This window comes from Anguilla anguilla, chromosome 14, assembly GCF_013347855.1.
Source record: "Anguilla anguilla isolate fAngAng1 chromosome 14, fAngAng1.pri, whole genome shotgun sequence".
Taxonomy (NCBI): domain Eukaryota; kingdom Metazoa; phylum Chordata; class Actinopteri; order Anguilliformes; family Anguillidae; genus Anguilla; species Anguilla anguilla.
In genome coordinates, this window is record NC_049214.1 from 29,802,281 (window position 1) to 29,823,169 (window position 20,889).

The 20,889-nt window shown below is 45.0% G+C and overlaps 1 long non-coding RNA gene across 1 annotated transcript; it reads left to right on the forward strand.

The window, feature by feature from the left end:
* The first annotated feature begins 2,695 nt into the window (after nt 1-2,695).
* Nucleotides 2,696-19,817, forward strand: LOC118212343. The gene is made up of 3 exons (XR_004762204.1): nt 2,696-2,782; nt 6,302-6,364; nt 17,481-19,817. It is a non-coding gene; the product is annotated as an uncharacterized LOC118212343 (long non-coding RNA).
* Nucleotides 19,818-20,889: the final 1,072 nt, after the last annotated feature.

Here is a 20,889-nt window from a genome sequence, read left to right on the forward strand (position 1 = left end):
ATACGACTTTCTGTAAGTAAATGTTTCTCTGCAAAACCAGACTTTATGATGTCACCCGAAGATCTAATGGACTTGATATGCTGTCTTACCAAAAACTATTTGTCATTCTTGTAATGATCTTTTCAAACGGTATCAGTAGTGTTTTACTAAATTCCATTTTTTAGTGTAAGCTTAATCATATTGCTTTAAATATAATGATATAATGTCCATCATGCTATGCCAATAATGAATTTTTTAAATGTTATTTACAGGTAATTGGTATCAAGATGAAGTTAACATACATTTATTATGCATTTTATTTTAGTATGCATGCTTTTAAAAATATTCAAAATATTTATCCGAATTTGAATGTTAATATTTGAATATTCCTTGTTTAAAAATCCATTAATTATTAAAATCATATTTTGTCCTTTCATACCCATTCCTTACGACAACAAGTTTTTAAATTGTGTTAAAATAAATATTGACAGCTGATTATTAGGTGATTGATCCAGACGTCTCATCCAGTATCCAGAAAAAAACATACAACCATATGTTAAAAAAAAAAACTCATGGCAAGAATAAAAAGATGCAGTATTCCTTTTATCTGAGTAGCTTAATGCATGAGGTGCATTGTGGGACAGATTATTGATTATGGTTATGGCATGAGACGCGTGTTATCAATAAAGGCTGAAGTAATAACTCAGATTAAAGCCTGAGGTGCAGGCCCCTGTCCAGCCTAAATACAATTTGGAACTGAAACTGAGTAATGGCTTGCACGTATGCTAGAAACGCAGCACTTAAAATGAACCAGGGTGAGTTTCTGATATGAACTGTTCTTCTGAGGCACTGCAGGTATCTAATGCAACTGTCACTCACACAGATACCCTAGTGCCCATCATGTGCCTTAAATGTCTCATGATGAGAAGGAAAACTTATGTTTAAATTAGGAATTAATATTAGGGAACTAAAAGGCATCTAAATGCATGCCAGCACTACTAATACTACTCTCACTATCATAACCACTACTATAACAACAACTCCTACTTATAATACTAGTAGTACTACTACTATAATGATGATAATAATAATAATAATAACATTCATATCTGGCCTGCTTCTCGAAGTGCTGTGCAATGTGCAATATAGCACTAAATAAAAATAACATAATAATAAAAAGCAGAACATCAACAAGGTAAATATTCTTTAATAGTATTTGTCACTCTGGATAAGAGTGTCTGCCAAATAATTGGAATGTGATATATATATATATATATATATATATATATATATATACGTGTGTATGGATAGGGAGGATCAGGCAAAGTTAAGTTTAATTGTTCAGATTTAACGGGGGCAAATCTCAAGCCTTGCTCACATCCTAAATACACTGGAAAGCACACTGCCAGGAGCACTTGACTTGACCTTTTTGAAGCTGATTTTAATGGAGCAGAGAGAGACTGAACAGGGTATTAATAGTTAATGGCAATAATAATACACTACCAGTCTACCAATCTATGCTGTGTATAAAGTGTATCATTATCTCCCATTTATATTTGCACTCAATAAAAATAAAAAAATTCAAAAATTATATATATATATATATATATATATATGATCTAAGTGCTTTAGTGAACATTACACCTGGAAGACGGTTCAGTAAACAATACACCAGGCAGTCACAGTCAGCATTAAAATATGCATACTGTGGTGATATTATTATTATTATTATTATTATTATTATTATTATTATTATTGTTGTTGTTGTTGTTGTTAAGAAGAATGTATTACAATTACAGAATAGCTTTCAGAAACAAGCAGTTTAACGCACTTCAAAGCAGAATAATGGTTATAATTCAGAGAAAATACATACAGTAAGTGTATAAAAACAATAAAAGGGTATGATTAACATTTGCTTGCTGAAGGATGTTAGTTAAAATATCATAGTCATACTTCCAATAAGTATGGTAAGCACCTGCAGAATTGAAAGTAGTTGTCAGAGAGGGAGAGGGAGTGGGGGAGGGGTGCAGCGAAATGGCAGTCGTCTGTCTGTCACTTTGACACATGAAAGAAAGAAATTATGAATACAAAAGTATAGCTTGTTGCTTATATAATTAAGCAACTAAGTGCCATAAAATCCTTCTGGGTGGGGGCAAATCTAGTTTGGCGGGACATCCAAATAAAGTTATTGTATAGGAAAGTTTAACCCTGCACAGTGGTCTGATGGTAGTAGTGGTAACAATAGTCCTGGTGGTGGTGATAGTGGTCATTGTGCTGGTGGTGGTGGTAGTCGTGGTGATGATGATAGTTGCGGTGGTGGTGATAGTGGTCATAGTGCTGATGGTGGTAGTCGTGGTGATGATGATAGTTGTGGTGGTGGTGATAGTGGTCATAGTGCTGATGGTGTTGACAGTAGTGGTGGTGCTTGCAGTTATGGAAGTAGTAGCTGGAGGTGCCAAATGGTCTTTTCTACCAACAAGCTAGATGCTGTATGTGGGAACCATGAGTTATTGTATTGGGAAACAGGATACCCCCCATGTAATATATTTGTTATAATCATTTTGTTATTATTTTGTTATATTTGTATTCAGGCATATTGATACATTTTATTATTCAGTATTGGTTCAGGCAAGATGTTCAGGCACATCTATTATTATAGGCATCGCGTATGAGTGAATTGGCTCATGGCACAGGCGCCCATCGGGAACCACCTAGGGGTCCTGGTATGTACAACAGTTTAGAATGTGCAATGTAGCGAAATGTACACGTATTTCTGACCGTGTTGTTTTACGTATATTTTCAGGTGAGAAAAGTAATTGGTGACCGCAACTAAGTTATGAAAGTGTTGTTATGCATGCCTAGTAACTAATGTGATATATTTGTGTATTTGATACTTACGGTGAAGTAAATACGTTATTGAAGTGATTGAACTTGGGATCGCTACGATAGCTAGCAGTGGGCATGCGGAAGGAATGTGATGCACACATGTACAACACAGCCTGTTTAAAATGTGCAACGTTGCGAACAACACTCGCGTTTCTGACCGGGTTGTTTTATGTGTATTTTCACGGAATTCCTGTGAATTGTGAAGGAATTAAACATTTTTAACTCAGCTGCGTACTAGTAAAGCGTCTGCTTATTATGTGTGCAACATGTGCCCCTTAAGTAAATAATATATGCTACATAGTGTAATGTAACAACATTTAACTTGAAATGAGAAGTCTGTCCTCGTCAAAGTCTATTACTCGTCAAAGCATTTGAAGCTTTGACGAGTAATAGACTTTTTTTTTTTTTAAATAAATTTTATTATTGTGCACAAGATAAAAACACAATGACAATTTCCGCTTGCTAGCTAAGGTAGTGAATTTTATAACTAACATTAGCTAGCTAGCTAATTTGGTATAGGCTATTTTCGAGCTACCTTATGTACTGCGGTGGTTTGGAGACAAAACTGAAGGTACAATGGGGTTAGGTTTTTATCACGTATTGACTTAGAGTATATTATGCGTGTTGAAGCTGTGAAGCTACTAGGCCTAACGAGGGGAATTTAAGTTGTCACATGACCCTGTTACAAATCTCATTGATCTGTTCTTAACCAATTACAGACCACCTGGTGTGCCAACGTCTTTTCGGTTCAACCTAGTATTTATTTTAATTTTATCCAGGAGAGACGTTAAATGTTACTGCCTGTTTCTATTGACTACCACAGCATGAGCTTTTCGTACCTAAATGAGCTGTGAGTGAATACGATGAATTGTACACCACTTAGAAAAATTATAGAAAATAAATCACAGAACTCATTGGTTATAACATTTCCAGGTCATGGCGGCCATCTTGCGTTGGTGCCACTTGCGGAAGTACCAGAATGAATAGGGTTGAATGGAATCATGTGATCTTGTTTCCTTTCTAGCTCTTATACGGTTCAGTGTTGCAGGTTCTCTCCTCGAAGCTCAACGTTTCTAACCGCACTGTGCCGGTGGGCAGTGGCAGTAGCAGCAGCTGTGGAGAGTGAAAGGAGACTTGTGTGTGTAATTTTGGTCCTGACTGTGGAGAGTAAGTGGAGAGTAGGGACTGGTGTGTGTGCACAGTGTGTTTACTGAATTAAATAGGACAGCAAGTTACATAAGCCCCTTCCCCTCCTCTTTCCTACCACAACACGCCTGCATAACTGCCTCATCTCTCTTCCCTCTCTCCCTCTCCTTCCCTCTTGCCTTCGTTCTCATTCTTTCTATCCTCTCTGCCTTTCGCATTCTATCAATCTTTCCCTTTTACTTTTTTCCCTTCTCTTTCCCTCTCTCTGCCTTTTACACTTGAGTTCTCCTTCTCTCCTGCGAACCTCCTCCCTCCCTCTCCCTCCTATTTTCTCTCCCTTTCCTCCTCCCTCTCTACATACCCCCTCCTTCCTCCTCTCTTTCTCTTGCTCTCTCTCCATCTCTCCACCCCCCCCCCCCCCCTCCCTCAGGCCCTGGCCCCTCCCTGGCTGGTAGGCCTCTTTTCTAGGTCAAGCTCACTCTGCTGTCTGTTCTAATCTGCCCAGCTCTCTCTGATTAAATCCCAAACTATACCATCGAGAGGGAGAAGGAGGGAGACATAGACCGAGATGGAAGGGAGGAGGGAGAGGAAAATGGAGAAAGATAGAGGGAGAGCAACAGAGAGGGGGGGTGAAAAGAGGGGAACAGCTACTGTGCAATAGAGAGGAAAACAGGAGGGAAAGACGGGGAGAAAAATACAGATAGATGAAGAGATGGGGATGGAGATGATGGGAGGAAGAGAGATGGAGAGAGAGGACACAAGCAGTCGCTGATTGTCCCGTCTCCAGACCCAGCACTATCCTTTCCCTCCCCCTCCTCTCCTGACCGTTTCACCTCCTCCCCCTCCCCCTCCTCTCCTGACCGTTTCACCTCCTCCCCCTCCCCCTCCTCTCCTGTTTTCTCCCGGTTTGGAAGGCCCACTCTGTGAGCATTCCTGCTCACTGCTGCAGCCCCCTCTGTCAGACTGGGGGAACGCAGACGAGCGTGCCTCTGCTCTGAAACGCAGACGAGCGTGCCTCTGCTCCGAAACGCAGACGAGCGTGCCTCTGCTCCGAAACGCAGACGAGCGTGCCTCTGCTCTGAAACGCAGACGAGCGTGCGCAGACGAGCGTGCCTCTGCTCTGAAACGCAGACGGGCGTACGCAAACGAGCGTGCCTCTGCTCTGAAACGCAGACGAGCGTGTCTCTGCTTCTTTCCGCTCTGTGCTTAATTCCACGCAGACTTCACGCGCAGTCCGTGCAGGGAGACCGTGTGACCCCTAACTGACCAGAGGGGTTACTGGTGCGTGATGATTCACAGACTTCCCGCTGACGGAGAACCCGGCCTCCCTGGTTGGTGCCATAGCTAATTACGTGTGGCCGTGTGCGGCTGCTGGCCATAGCCGGCACGGGCACTGTCCTGATCTCATACCGGATCACGGGGCTCGTCCACACACTTGAACAGCTCCTAGACAGCATAAGCTGCCCTACTGAAATTTTACTTTCAGTAGTACATTTTATTTGCCTTTCACATGCTTTATCCAATGTATGATCTGATGTATGACAGAGAGAGAGAGAGATCAATAATTCTGGAAGGGCCCATTGGCAGTGAATATGTGACCACATGCAGCAGAACAGACTCACAGAAAACTAATCCTGTGCGGCATCGAACGGTCTCAAAATGTACAAATAGTTATACGCAGATTATCTATTAGAGCACACATTTTCATACAGTTTTTAGTTATCAGTTTAACTTACTCCCTACATTCTGTTATTACAGTTTACGCTTTTTGGTATGACTGTGTGTTTAACGGTATAGCGAATTTCAGTTTTGGCATGTTTTGTGGATGCTTTGGTTATCCTTCCAATAAAGCACCATGCAATTTAATAGAGAGGGATTGAGAGGGAGAGAGAGGACTGAGAGGGATGGTTTGATGCACACTCTCTTCGCACACTCTGCTCTCTGTACTCCAGTGAACACTGTTTGGTGGAGGGTTCTGGGACAGCACTGGTGATTGGCTGGGCCCCATAAGGCATTTTGTGGTACAGCAGAGGGTTCTGGGACAATGGGCAGTTTTGGTTCTGGGTTTAAAACCCACTGTTTTCTCATTCAATTTTCAGAGAGCTGAGCTCTTTAGGTAGAATAGAGAGGGCCACAACTACACAACAAAATATATAGTGCCATATATTGAAAAATGTACTGGAATAGTTGAGTACATTTGTGTATAATGTGCTTCTCCAAATTTATTTTACAGTACTTGCAAGCATATTGTCATTTTTGCTTAATAACACATTGTTTCTTTCTACCTCAGTCCCACGTCTCAGTGAATGAGTTCACACAACATCCATGCTTTCAACAAGGAGATCTTTCACAGGTAACTGTATTCCCTTATGCAGCTGCTGTAAAAAAAAATTTTAATTGAAAATTTTGTTTTTTCTGTTTTGTTGATTGAATTAAGATGGGCTTGAGATTTTTTTTAAAGTTTGGAGCAAATGTTCATTAAGATGAATTATAACAACTAAATGACTCCTATCTTACTTTTCCACTCTGCATCTTCCCTTTGGCAGTCATTTTTGTTTGCTTCAATCGCTAACGTTAGTCTGCGGGCTAAAATTAGCAAATGAAGCTAATTATGAATTAAACATTCCCTCGGGTAAAGATTAATTCTTACTTGTCCATCTCTGGAAGAAAAACTATTATTCATTAAGCTGTATCATTTTTCCAATGTGTTGGACTGTGTTTTCGAATGTGCTCCCTGCTGATTTTGTTTGTTTCACTATTTTTTCAAAAAAGCCTTTTTTTTGTGTCCTCTTGCATTATCTTCCAACTGTTTTCAACTGCTTGTTACGTCTGGTCGTCATCGTAAATGTTCTCAACAGACCAACTTAATAAAGGGAATAAAAATGATTTTTTTTGCTCTAGTGGATGGACAAACACAAATTCATACCGCCCAAGAACACACCAAAGCACAATTCAATATCGCCCCATAAAAAAAGAAAATGAGAAATGTATGGCTAAAAGTCTACACCGGTGAAATAAAATACGGAATCAGGAATGAGAAATTTGTGCCTTGGTCCCAGAAGGCACGGAGGAGGAGACACAAATGGAACAACTTTGTTAAATCCTGCCCCTCTCTAAAACGAGTCCTATTTGCTTTCATTATCTCCCCACCCTCCCCCAACCGCGCCCCAGCCTCCCTCTCTCTGCGGCCTGTGATTTGTCCGGTAAATGTGTAGTGCTGTGTTAAACCGTTCGCTGGGCTCCCAGACAGACGAAACGCCCGGAGGTTCTGCCGGCTTTTGTCTGCTTGGCTCTTTCCCTGAGCAGTGCGGTGCAGAGCAGGACGCTCTGGGCCCAACAGCACCACCCACTGGCCAAGCGCTGGAAGTGCGGGGCGGAGGATTCGTGGCTGAGGGCGCGGGGTCAGCCTCGGTCTACCACGCCAGACTCCCCGGGGTCCCCCACGGCCAGCTGAGGGTGTCCTCAAACAGAATCTACCAAGAACCCCCCACCCCCACTCCCCATGCTCTGAGCTGCCAGGGATCCTGAAACCATGACATCAGACATTTATCATTAATTATTCATGAGCTCCCTACATGTTACCAACTGCGCTTTGGGCTGCACTGGTTTTTTCTCTTTTTTTTAAAGCTAGCCTAGAGAGTCCATCTGATGGCAGGCTGGTGGAGGGGATGGATGCTTAGCCTTGGGGATATATATGTATACATATCGCCAGCAGTTATGTTGACTAAAAACATCGTAACCCCATCAATTTTCCATCAAGCCATTGTTGACTTGGCACCATGAACGGTCGCCCTCTGGGGGGTCCTGGTGTGAGTGCTAATGACTGTGCAGTCTGGCGATATGTCAGTCAAACATGATCCACTGCCGCGAGGTGTTCAATCTTATCCAGACAGGGCCATGGCTTCGTTCAAACCCAGCGCTGCCACACCTGATTCCGCTAATCGCCCAATCAGCGTCTCCATCGAGGACTTCAGATTAGTTGATTAGCAGAATCAACTGTTTTAACGCTGCGATGGAACAAAAGCACCCATGCCATACTAGTTCAGCGATGCAGTACATTGTATGAGCTACACAGCACATTTCGGGGGGGCAGGGGTGGAGGATGAGAGGTGGGTATGGAAGGGAGGGGTGCCCAGATCGGGTGCCCCCAGTAGCTGCTGCCCCAGCTGGCTCCCCTCAGCCCATGGATGTCGGGCTCCCCCTGTCAAAGGGCAGTGAAAATATGCGCTGTAACTCATTTATATGCGTACAAATAATGTATGTATATGTGGAGAATATATTTGAATATATAGATGTACTCCCAAATATATTTTAAATATATTTTTCTGTTTTTGCTTAATAATGCATTCTGCTGGTTAGATAAGTGAATTCCACTGAGACTAAAGTGACAATAGTTGGTATATTTTGCTATGCACACTGTCATTTGTTTCATATTTGCTTTGTTTATTTCATTTTGAAACATGAAAGAATGATTGGGTCTGGTGAAACATCGCTATCTCTCTCTCTCTTTCTCTATCTCTCTCTCATTCATTCTCTCTCTCTGTCTCTCACTCATACCCATTCAGGAATCTGAAATGCTTTCTCTGTGACAAGGTATGGCCCCTGTCTCTTCGCTTGTCCACAACCTGAGTCCCAGGGTTTCTGGAAGGACACCAGGGAGGTCAAAGTTCAGGGGTCGGAGGCTGTAGGGCTGCATTCCAACTAAAACATTGTTCTCTTCGCAAAACCAGCATAGCTTAAACATGCCTCATTGTTTTTCTTTCAATTTGATGTATTGCCATGACAAACACACTGTATGTCTGCATTGCCAAAGCATACAGTCAGAGAGGAGAAGTACAGTGTAATAGTCCCATAGCACAGTAACACCGTGGATAACTCCGACGTCCAGGTGCTTCGGTTCCTCAGTCATTGTGCAAGTGTCGCTGCTCCTCGTTTCTACGTTCCTCTTTGTGATGTGTCTCTCCATGAGTGTTAAATGCTTTGACAGAACATCAGGATTCTGTGAGAAAAGTGATTACGCAGAAGAGTCAAACACATTATATGATTTATAAAATCATTATAATAACCACAATCATTTTTATATGTAGGGTTAGGATCATATGTGTAGTCCCAGACTTTATAATGATTGTACAGTTGAGCATTCTGGGTGAATTTGGCAGGGGTGTGGCATCTGTCTCTTCTCACTCTGTGAGGAATGAAAGGAGGGTAAGAGTGAGCTCCTCTCTCGCACGCACCGCGGCCTGTGTGTGTGTATTGATCCGGCTAAAGGCAGCCCTGGTCCTGAGAGAGATGGGGGTGGAGAGAGGGAGGGAAAGAGGGGGAAGAGGGAGGTTGAACATGAAAGACAAAGAAGAGAGAGGGAGGGAAAGAGAAGAGGAGGGAGAAGCAGGGGGAAATGGAGAGAAGGAGGTTGGAGGGAGAGAAAGGAGGAAAGAGAGAGGGAGAGAGGGAGGGAGTACTGCAGCTATTTGAGCTAAAGGCAAGCTGGTAGCGTCCAGCGCGTATCGGACAGCAGTGCAGCTGGAGCTTAGCTCTGAAATTAGTTATTGATCCTCCCTTCCAGGCTCTGGGGCTACAAACCCCTTCAGCTGATTCCTGCTCTTTTTCATTTGTTCCCTCTCTCCCCTTCCCTCCCTCCCTCCCTCCCTCCCTTTCTCTCGTGCATCTTTTTCCGTCACTCCTGTTCTCTTTTTCATTTGTGCTGTCTGTTCTTTTTTTCCTTCTCCCTTACGACATGTTTTCTCTTCTCTCTCTCCTTTTCCTCTTGTCTCCTTCTCCTTGATGTTTATATCGCTGCTGTTCTTCCTTTTATTTGTGCATTCTCTGTTCTCTTTTTCTCTCTTTGACCACACACTCTTTGTTTTTCTTTTTTGCTTTTTCTCTCTCTCCCTCCACCTATCAGTATCCCTCTTTATTCCTAGGTCCCTCATTCCCTCATCTCGCCTTTCCCCTTTTCCATTTCACTCTTTTTCTCTCATTGTTTCTCTCTTCCTCCGTTCTCTCTCTTTTGCTTCCCATTTTCACATTTCTTGCAGCCTCCTACAGACAGCATTGTGTATGAGAGAGAGAAGATGAAATGTCGTGGAGATAGAGCGTAAAGGTGGTGTAGGATCAGCAGTACTATGGTGGAGATAGAGCGTAAAGGTGGTGTAGGATCAGCAGTACTATGGTGGAGATAGAGCGTAAAGGTGGTGTAGGATCAGCAGTACTGTGGTGGAGATGGTGTAGGATCAGCAGTACTGTGGTGGAGAGAGCGTAAAGGTGGTGTAGGATCAGCAGTACTGTGGTGGAGATAGAGCGTAAAGGTGGTGTAGGATCAGCAGTACTGTGGTGGAGATAGAGCGTAAAGGTGGTGTAAGATCAGCAGTACTGTGGTGGAGATAGAGCGTAAAGGTGGTGTATGGTGTAGGATCAGCAGTACTGTGGTGGAGATAGAGCATAAAGGTGGTGTAGTATCAGCAGTACTGTGGTGGAGATAGAGCATAAAGGTGGTGTAGGATCAGCAGTACTGTGGTGGAGATGGTGTAGGATCAGTAGTACTGTGGGGAGATAGTTTGTAAAGGTGGTGTAGGATCAGCAGTACTGTGGTGGAGATAGTTAGTAAAGGTGGTGTTGGATCAGCAGTACTGTGGTGGAGATAGTTAGTAAAGGTGGTGTTGGATCAGCAGTACTGTGGTGGAGATAGAGCGTAAAGGTGGTGTAGGATCAGCAGTACTGTGGTGGAGATAGAGCGTAAAGGTGGTGTAGGATCAGCAGTACTGTGGTGGAGATGGTGTAGGATCAGCAGTGCTGTGGTGGAGATAGAGCGTAAAGGTGGTGTAGGATCAGCAGTACTGTGGTGGAGATAGTTTGTAAAGGTGGTGTAGGATCAGCAGTACTGTGGTGGAGATAGTTTGTAAAGGTGGTGTAGGATCATCAGTACTGTGGTGGAGATAGAGTGTAAAGGTGGTGTAGGATCAGCAGTACTGTGGTGGAGATGGTGTAGGATCAGCAGTGCTGTGGTGGAGATAGAGCGTAAAGGTGGTGTAGGATCAGCAGTACTGTGGTGGAGATAGTTTGTAAAGGTGGTGTAGGATCAGCAGTACTGTGGTGGAGATAGTTTGTAAAGGTGGTGTAGGATCATCAGTACTGTGGTGGAGATAGTTTGTAAAGGTGGTGTAGGATTTGCAGTACACCCAACCCAACAGGCCATGCAGTACTACTCAGGAGAGGAGAGCCAGCGGCTATTTCAGGGGGGCGACATAGCTCAGGAGGTAAGAGCGGTTGTCTGGCAGTCAGAGGGTTGCCGGTTTGATCCCCCGCCCTGGGCGTGTCGAAGTGTCCCTGAGCAAGACACCTAACCCCTGATTGCTCCCAACAAGATGATTGGTACCTTGCATGGCAGCCTTTCACTGTTGGTGTGTGAGTGTGAGTGTGTGTGTGAATGGGTGAATGAGAGGCATCAATTGTAAAGCGCTTTGGATAAAAGCGCTATATAAATGCAGTCCATTTACCATTCATTTCACAGCTGTGACACACTGTTTGCTAATAATGTAGCAAATGTTTGAACCTATGATCAGGGCTTGTGAGCAGGGCTTTGCTCTCTTTCCCTAATGGTGACCAGACACAATACAGGAACACCTATGACTTTGCTTGCTGCTGCTGCGTTTAAGGTAGATCAAAATCCTGTTCCAGCAATGCATTTTTAAGGCCTAATAGCAGAGGCCCTTTATCAAAAGATGTCCAGGTCAGACCAGTGGGCAATGAACAGCTCCTCCCAGCCTGATTAACTATAACGGACCAGCTGCCCGATCAGCCAGAGGCAGCGTCGCGGCGTTTCCCCAGTAACCGGGGTTGCACGGCAACACTGCCGTAAGGTGCTGCAGTAATGTTTGGAGAGGTTGGGCTGAAACAGTAAACTGAACGCAGTTACGTCCTCTGGGACTGTGCGGTATGGCACTTCGTTTAGAGGCATAGAGAGTAGTTAAGGAGGTAGTATTTCAGAACGATTAAGTAAGTGTGTTGACGCGAATGGACTATTAATAATTGGTCTTTGGAATTATTGATTGAAAAATGGGTACTCTGACTCCTGAAAGTGAGATGTGCTGTTGAGCCATGAACTGTCACCGGGAACCAATCAGATAATCACATTCCGAGAATCTAGGGCCTGACTTGTGGTCTTATGCACTGATTGGCTCCTTTACATAATGGGGGTGGGGCTTGGAACCCTACCATTGAACACTGCAGGGCGGTCTCTATGACTGGTCTCTATGACTGAATTTTTTATTTTTTTTAAAATTCTCTCCAATTTTGAAGGCCATTTGTTCTCATAAGTCAGATTCATCCCTGCAACCTTCTCTGTCACTGACAGCCGCTACTTCCTTTTCACTCAACAGTAAACCGGATTCACACAGATATTGAGTAAGAGGACACTTCCTGTGGACCTTCTGCAGGGAACGCCTGATTGACCAGGGGGCGTCACTGGCGTGCAATGAAATCTCTTATTAAAATCATTCCCTCCCCAAGGGGTGCTACAGCCGCTAATGCACTGGCTTGCAGGGCTGCTGCCACTGTCTGAACAGAATGAGCCATCCTGCAGCCCTCTCCAACAATTAAAACATTATACCACTGAAGGCCACCAGGTGCCACTATGCAACAGGTGACTAAACCATAGTTCTTATGTAAGCTCAGAGTGGAGACCTTCCTTGTTCGAATTCTCCTTATTTTTCCCTCTTAAATAGAAAGTTGAGCTGGAATTTTTTCTTATATTTATTATTACAAACTTGCAGGTAAGTGCCAGTGCTTTTACCCAGTTTGGTTACAGGAGAAAATAAAGCAGAAATGTTCATAGCTATCTGTAAGGGCCAAAATGGCCTCTTGAGAACTTGACATTTTTGTTCCTTTGGTAAGCTTGAACATACAGTACAAAAAAGCGCAGAGACGAGTTTAAACAAGCACAAACTGTCCAAATAAGGCCAAGGGATTTTAAAAAAGAACTTTCAGAGAGAAACATTTCCTTGAACAACATCATGAGTCACATACTGACTGCTCCAGCCAGTTCCTGGTTTCAACAGTATCTGCTTGCAGCAGTAAAGTATTAACAGACAAAACTAGCACAGCGGGAATCAGCAGAATCGTAGTATGAAAAACATGGGAAGTTAACCTTGGTTTCTGAATGTTTTGTACAACGTGTGTGTGTGTGTGTCCGTCCGCCCGCCCGCCCGCGTGTGTGTGTGTGTCCACCCGCGTGTGTGTGTGTGTGTGTGTGTGTGTGTGTGTGAGTGATTGCAAGGTGTGTGTGCCTTTGTGTGGGCGTGCGTGAGTGTACATATGATGTGAGTAAGTAAGAATGTACGTGTGTGTGTGTGTGTGTGTGTGTGTACGTGCGCGTGAGTGTGTATTATCCGGAACTCCTCCCAAACAGAAACTAATTTGGGCTGTAATTCTTAGCTGCCTCTGAGTCACCCTGCTCTCTCAGCTCTGTTGAAAAACTGAACCTGGCTGTTTTCAGACACACTCACAAAACACACACACACACACACACACACACACTCACCCGCACACAATCATGTACTTACAAACTGAAATTCAAACACGCGTACACACACACGGAGAGCCAGTAAAATGTCAACACGAGACACGAGAGAGAGAGAGAGAGCAGAGATAGACGAGACACGGACAGCATAGTTGTTTACCTCTGTTAGCTGTGTCACTCTGGAGAGATTAGCCTCTCTGTGTAGCATTCTGTTCTGAAGAAAAAAACAGATAAAATGTGCAGGGAGGGAGGGAGGGAAGGAGAGAGAGAGAGAGAGAGGGAAGGGGGCCTGGTGTCTGTGGAACATTCGTAATTACACGCGCATGTGGCCTGGACAGGAGGCCTTAACGTGGAAATGGCTCTCTCTCCCGCGCGCGCGCACCGAACATTTCACAGCTACCTGCACTCCAGTGCACAGTTCCCTTTAACGTCCAGACCTCGGAGGAGGACTCACTCCGTTACCCATGGTTCCCTTCTCCGCTTTAGTGACCCTCTTTATCTGGTGCGGAGGCCTCAGAATTCATCCTCTGAGCCGAGGTGGGGGGGGGAATAACGCAAATGAGGGACCTGTTTTGCAAAACAATAGGATACCAAAAAAAAAAAAAAAATGTAAAAACGCTGTCCGGACGACTCCATGTTCCACGGATAGCCGTAGACTGGAGAACGGCAAGTAAACACGTTCTTTCTCTTTCTTCGAAAACGAAAGTTCGTAAGATTGGAGATGGGAGCTCCGCGTCAGCCCCGCCCACCCCCCACCCTGCTCCGCACCGCAGCATAATCACTTTTTACGAGTCCTTCTCTTCCTGGAAGCGGCTAGTGGCGCTCTGGCCGTGACTCGGCGGGTTGATTGGCTCACACGCATTCCGCCCCTCGCCTTACTCATCAGAAATGACCGTCTCCTCGCCCTGCGTTCCCCGGGTGACCCCCGGCTCCACAGCCAGGCCCTGCGCAACAAAGGGATGCATTCTAGAGCCAGACAGGAAGTTGCTCCCGGCCCCCCCCCCCCAAACCACCCCAGACCCCCCCACCCTTTCATTCCCAGGCCCCCCTACCCCCCACTCATTCGGCTCCCACTAGGATCCTGTTTGTGTTTTGCTCTCACAGGGTTTGGTGGGAGTGGAGGGAGGGAAGGAGGGTGTGTGTGTGTATGTGTGTGTGTGTGTGTGTGTGTGTGTGTGTGCATGTGTGTGTGCGTATGCATGCTTGTGTGTGTGAGTGTGCATGCGTGTGTGTGCACGTTTGTGAGTGTGAATGTGTGTGTGTGTGAATGTGTGTGTGTGCGCATGCATGTGTGTGTGTGCATGTTTGTGAGTGTAAAAGTTTGTGTGTGTGTGTGTGTGTGTTGAAGGAACAAAGCAGAAATTTAAATAGCACCCACCCCCTGCTCCTCCAGTCCTCTCTCTCTCTCTCTCTCTCTCTCTCGGGATGCGTATGTGGGTGGGAGGGGAACCCCCTCTTCAGTGGGCTTTGTGAGATAAGATCCTCTGCTCAAGAAGAGAGTGCATCCACAACCTGGGGGGTGGGGTGTGTGTGTGGGGTGGGGGTGGGGGGGGGTTGTGTGTGTGTGAGGGGGGGTTGGGGGGGGGGGCGGGACAGCAGGCAGGGGCGGTTAGTGTTTACACTGGAACACTAGGGGAGGTCCACAACAGAGATGAGCGCATTTATTTATTGAAGTGTCTTCATGGCAAACAGCTGAGCATCACTCCCCAAAACAGTGGGTTTCAGTGAGAAAACACAGACACACACACACACACACAGACACACACACACGCACACACACACACACACACACACACACACGCACACAAGATAATGCCCCAAACAGTTTCCAGCAGTTACAGAATGGCTCTCTCTTTCTCTCAAAATAAAATATAACCCCCCCCCCCTTCCCCCACCACCACTTTGTAGACAAGAACCAAAAAATAAGATAAGAGGATGTAAAATAGTGTGCGGTAAATGTGAAATGTTAAAAGTGAACCCTCGCTTTCTGATTTTACTGAAGATCAACACTTTTGTGAGTCTCCTGCTCTTCCTTCCTGATTAGCCTCGGCTGTAATCATGTTCCCTGCGCATTTAAGGCCGTCTGAATGGATCTGAAACGGAATCCTGTGTGCAGGAGCCAAGCTTGCGTTTAGAAGGTTGCGGCATCCATTCCAGAATTGTGGCATTTCAGCACGGGTCCAAACCTGCTCTGTAGATGGCTGTACACGGTTATATCAATGAATGATGTCTAATAAAATGTAATAACTGACAGCATCTATAATGTTTTAAGCATTATGTTACCCTGTTTGGCTAAGCATCTAAGCACTGCTTTTTTAATCCTCTCATGTATGCACATTAAAAAAATACTCCATAATGCGCTAAATATTAAATACTGTGATTGTACAGAACATTTTTTATTAGTATTGTTCTCAACTTAGGGTGTTTTCTGAAGAGGGGTGGTGGCTGTTCTTTCATATACATTAATGGACAATAATCATATTTTATCCCCAAAACTACATCCCCTTTCATAAGATGTTTTAAATCTGTTTGCTTACCAGCCACCTGCATCCACAGTGGCTTACAAAGCTAACATTTATATAAACTATTCACCAATGCGGCTGAATGTTTTACTGGAGCAATTCAGGTTAAGTATCTTGTTCCTGGGGGTAATGGCTGTACCCCACCTGGGATTTGATCCTGCAATCTCTTGAGTCACAAGCCCCGCCCCCTCCCCCGACACTTTGCTGCCACCCGATGCAAAGAAATGACAGAGGTCTCAAGTGACCAGTCCTTTTATCCTGGGTAAACTAGTTCCACTGATACCTTTGCCCAGGCCAGGCCCTGTCTGTCCCAGGTCATCCGCTGATATTATAGTCTGTGTGGCCTGACAAGGTTGAGCAGAAGTAGACGTGTTTATTGTGGGGGATACGGAGTCATCAATCGGGAAGCCTTGTATTGCAGTGGCTCTCAAAATTGGTCCTGGGGGATCCCTGTGTATGCTGATCGTTTGTTCATACCACAATCACAATCACAATCCCAGAATTTAACTATCTGTTTCTTTAATGTAATTAGACACTTTTCATGTTTTGAGAAATTATTTACCCTGTTAGGCCACATTATGTCAGAAGTGCCATGAAGAATAAGACTTTTTAACTGATCAAATTAAAGAAGGTGAATCAATAGGCTCCTAATTGGTGAAAGTGTCGACACCTGGCCACAGAATGTGACCATGCGGTAGATAATGAAGAATTCAAAGACAAAGCAAATTATAGTGAGTAAAACCTGCATTGTATTAGTAAGTTTTAGGAAGAAATCTTGAAATAACTTAAACACGTGTGCTGAACTACATTATTTGAGCAGGGATTCTCCAGGACTGAGTTTGAAAACCACTGTTATACAGCACAGACCTTCCATTGCTATTCAGTGAAGACAAGATGGGTTTTTTTTCCTTTTTTAAAGAATTTGGTTGCATTAATCTAATGTTTGAAACAGGAACCTGACTGGATGGCTGCTGATATTGCTGTTCATTATGGCAGTGTAACAGCGTCATTTTCCTGACAGTCGGGGAACAGAGTGCTGCAGTGCTACAGTAGCTGCACACGCTCAAGCAGAAGTGAATTTCTGCTGGTTTAAGTGGTGTTTCAGTATGAAGAACACCCCTCTGGAGTGTACACTAGGGCTGGTGGGCTGATTTTAAAAATCCAGACCAGAGTGACGTAACATGTCTGCCAAAGAAGCTCAAACCAAGCCAGTGCCCTTAACGCGTTCCCTTTGGGAAAAGCCAAAAAAAAAAAACGAAAAGAGACAGCCAGCTGGCTTCTGACCACAAACAAATTGCCAAGGAAGCACAGATATGCATGTCTGTTCCGGAACATTCCGCTATTTTTATTTTTTTTTTACCTCTCAGGACTCAAACTGTATGTTTGTATTAAATTGACACTTTTTTTTTCTTCAAAAAAACGTCCAAAAAAAGGGGGAAGAGAGAAGAAATTGGCAGATGGCTTTTCGGAGCCTACACGTCAGTGCAGAACGGGCGGCGGTTTGGCGGGTTTGGGCTGGGAGAGGCGACGCCAACGCCAGCGGCACGGAGCGGACCGCGAGCTGGCGACTCACGGCGCAGTCCCGCGTTGGACGGCGGCCAGGAAACGTTCTCACGCAATCAAGGGAACGTCCTTCATTACAGCGTCGAGTCCGCTAATTACCCGACGCGCGTCCCGTCCGTTTCCCCCGAACGGGTCCGTTTAGGCAAGGGGAGTCTTAAAAAAGGGAAGCCGTTGCCATTGACACCTGCGCTCAAAGCAGCCAATTAGCGTGAGGTTTGATTGCTCGCGCAGCTTAAGTGTAATTAATCAGAACTCCAGCGCGGCAGAACTAATCAATAAAGTTTGAAATGCCGGGGAGAGCTGAGCAGGGATGTGATCTAGACGGTGTGCGGCACGCAAGCCTGGCAGTCAGTTCCGTTTCAGTTCAGTCAACCCAGGAAATTCAGTCCATGAATTGGAAATAATCCTCATCATTTTCTATGAGGATTTTTTTTTTTCAATGAATACAGTTGAATTTCAATTCACCTGAATTCACCTTCTGAATTGAAATGGTTTTGCCCCCCCCAAGTCCTTGTAGACTAATCCATTCATCTGCCTCCCTTTGCCAAAGTCCAGATGAGTCATGGAAATGTTCTTATTTATTTCTGTGGCAGGAGTGTGCGAACACAAGCCCACCTGTCTAAACCCTCTCCGGGAGACACGGTCAGGGGGTACTGACCTTGATCAGGTCTTCATACCAGTCCACGGGTGTTGAGTGGGGAGGGGGCAAAGGGTCATGACCCTTCGATAATTACACTGGGGGGGCGCTTCCTCCTGGATATTCTCGACTGTTTTTGGTGAAATATGTACTTATTTATGTGGATGTAATGCTGAATAGCTTATGGACGGTGATGGTAAATCACTGTCACATATATGAGAGCACCCAATTATAGCTATCTGTGCCTGTCAACACTGTCTTAGATCAAATCTGGCTGGCCTAACGTAAGTCTAAACACATTCGTCGACTTAAGTGAATCCAGAATGAACAGACATTCACCATTTTTGAGGTAGGCGAGCACTTTTTTTATGAACTTCCAGATTTCTTGCCGCAAGCTAGCTAATTACTTGCAAATGTATGGTCAGTGAGGGAAAAAAGCCTGTGTTGCCTAACAGTGTTTAAAACCACCATCATTAGCTGCTAACTGTTTTGTGTTTTATTTGTGTAATTCATATCCTGTTTGCATTCTGGAATGAATGTCTTGTATTATGGGTTAATGGCATGTTTAGCTATGGTTAGCACAGATATGAGTCTGTTGTGTTGGGTTTGTTTGTTAGCTAGCTAGCTATCTACTTTGTAAGCAAGGGTAGGCTGCTTCATTCAATGCAGTTCTCTGGTAATCCAGTCAGTGAATCGGCTGTCGCAGCAGAAGCAGCTCTCACTCCGGTTTTATGATGAAAAAATGCCACGTACACAGCAATTCATGTAACTGTAAAAATGATTTGTTGATCCCTGCCTGTTTTGATGCCAAATCGAGGCCTGTGTAATCAGTCCAAAGGCTGCACCCGCATCAGATCACCTGGATCAATTACATAGCTTAAATACTTTATCTGTTTATTTTCTGGCAAAATCAGTAAGGCACTCCTACAGATCCCTGAAAATTTTCAGTGAAACAGTTACTAACCAAAATGTACAGTCATGTGAAAAGAGTTTTGTTCTGAATTGAAGAATATATATGTTTTTGTGAAATTGTGTGTATAAAATATGCTAGAATCATGTTGGTGTCTAAGGGATATTTGTAAAGTGTTTAAAATATTTGGCTGGTGAGTGTGCGTGCGTGTGTGCATGCGTCACGAGCCACGCACTGGAACCCGTGTGTAAGCAGGATGGGCTACCTTGTGACAGGGTCCGTGTCCCACAAGGCCCCGGGGTCACAGGCAAGGCTACAGACGTGTAAACGCAGAACACAAAGAGAGCACGGCGCTCGTCAGAGCCCTCCGGCACATGATAGACGGCTATTTTCGGGGTCCTGCAGGCTGCCCCCCCCAGCCCTTTGTTTGGCCTCCAGGACGTGCAGACTTCAAAAGCGGCACAAACAAAACCGCGAAACCGTGCCAACAGGACCGCTACCGCCACCTCCGCCTCCCCGGAGTCGCGCCGTCTCCCGGCAACCGGGAGGAAGTGCGTCAGCCGCAGCGACAGGCAGCGCAAGTGCGCAAACGTGGGACAGAGAGCAGCCTCAGCTGGGACGGTGACCGTCTTCGCCCTTGAACCCCGGGGACAGGGCGGAGTCTGCGAAAGCCTCTACCCACCACACGCACCTTTAACTCTCACCCCGCCCCCTCCCCATTCCATGAGAGAGGAAACAACACGGAAAAGATCCCACAATTCCACGGGAGTGTGTGTCTGGTTCTAGCGACTGGACGGTAGATATTCAAGGGAAAGAACACGAGAGGGCGAAACACAAACACTAACAGGATCTGACCGAAAGCAGTTGAGACTATCATTATCCCTTAGCCACTCATCCTGTGAGCCTGATGATATGGCGGCTGTGGCAGATGCACTTTCCCTGTTATTCTCCTGGCCCCACAGTGTGCCTGCACATAAGCAGGAGGTATAATCTGCGTGGGCCTAGATAACTGGAGAGGCGCATCCAGTACAAAGCGTAGTGTGTGGGGCAGTGGTGCGCCTAAAACCCTCCCTCAGCAGTTGCTCTGTCCTGGAGACGGTGTGAGCACGCTCAGTAGGCTTCTAAATGGACACAGCGGGTCTTCCTCAGAAGTCAGTTCTTTATGCCCTGCCAAAACAGGTGTTAAGTTGCAGTATTTGAAAATGAAACTGAAGAAAAGAATTCGGTCTGCAGTGGATGGAGGCGCAGCGCTCACGGTCTAATAGCGTGTGCCAAATCGGGTGTTTTAGCAGCGTAGGCATAAATAAATATTTCCTGCACAATCCCTTGCATTCCCTACCCACAATGATTCCCTAGCTCGTCACTGAACGCCCTGTTCTTTTTCCTAGTTCCCAGTTTATATAAAAATAAAAGGTAAATAAATAAAGAAATATATAATCAGTAGGTGTGCTTATATGCTTATAACATTTTAATAACATTTTAGAAGTTTAACTCGGTCTGTGTGTTACGATGGCATGTAAACTGGGTGGACTGAAAAGGGCGAGACTCCCTGTGTGCCAGTGGCACGCTGGCGCTCAGGTGACAGGTGACAGGTGTGTGTGTTACAGTATGCAAGCACTCCGCCAGCTCACATAACTAACGGGCATGGAGTACATTGCAGATCGGGATTATGGCATTCCAATGTGTGGAGCTGTGGCTGTGTGTGTGTGTGTGTGCTTGTGTGTGTGTGTGT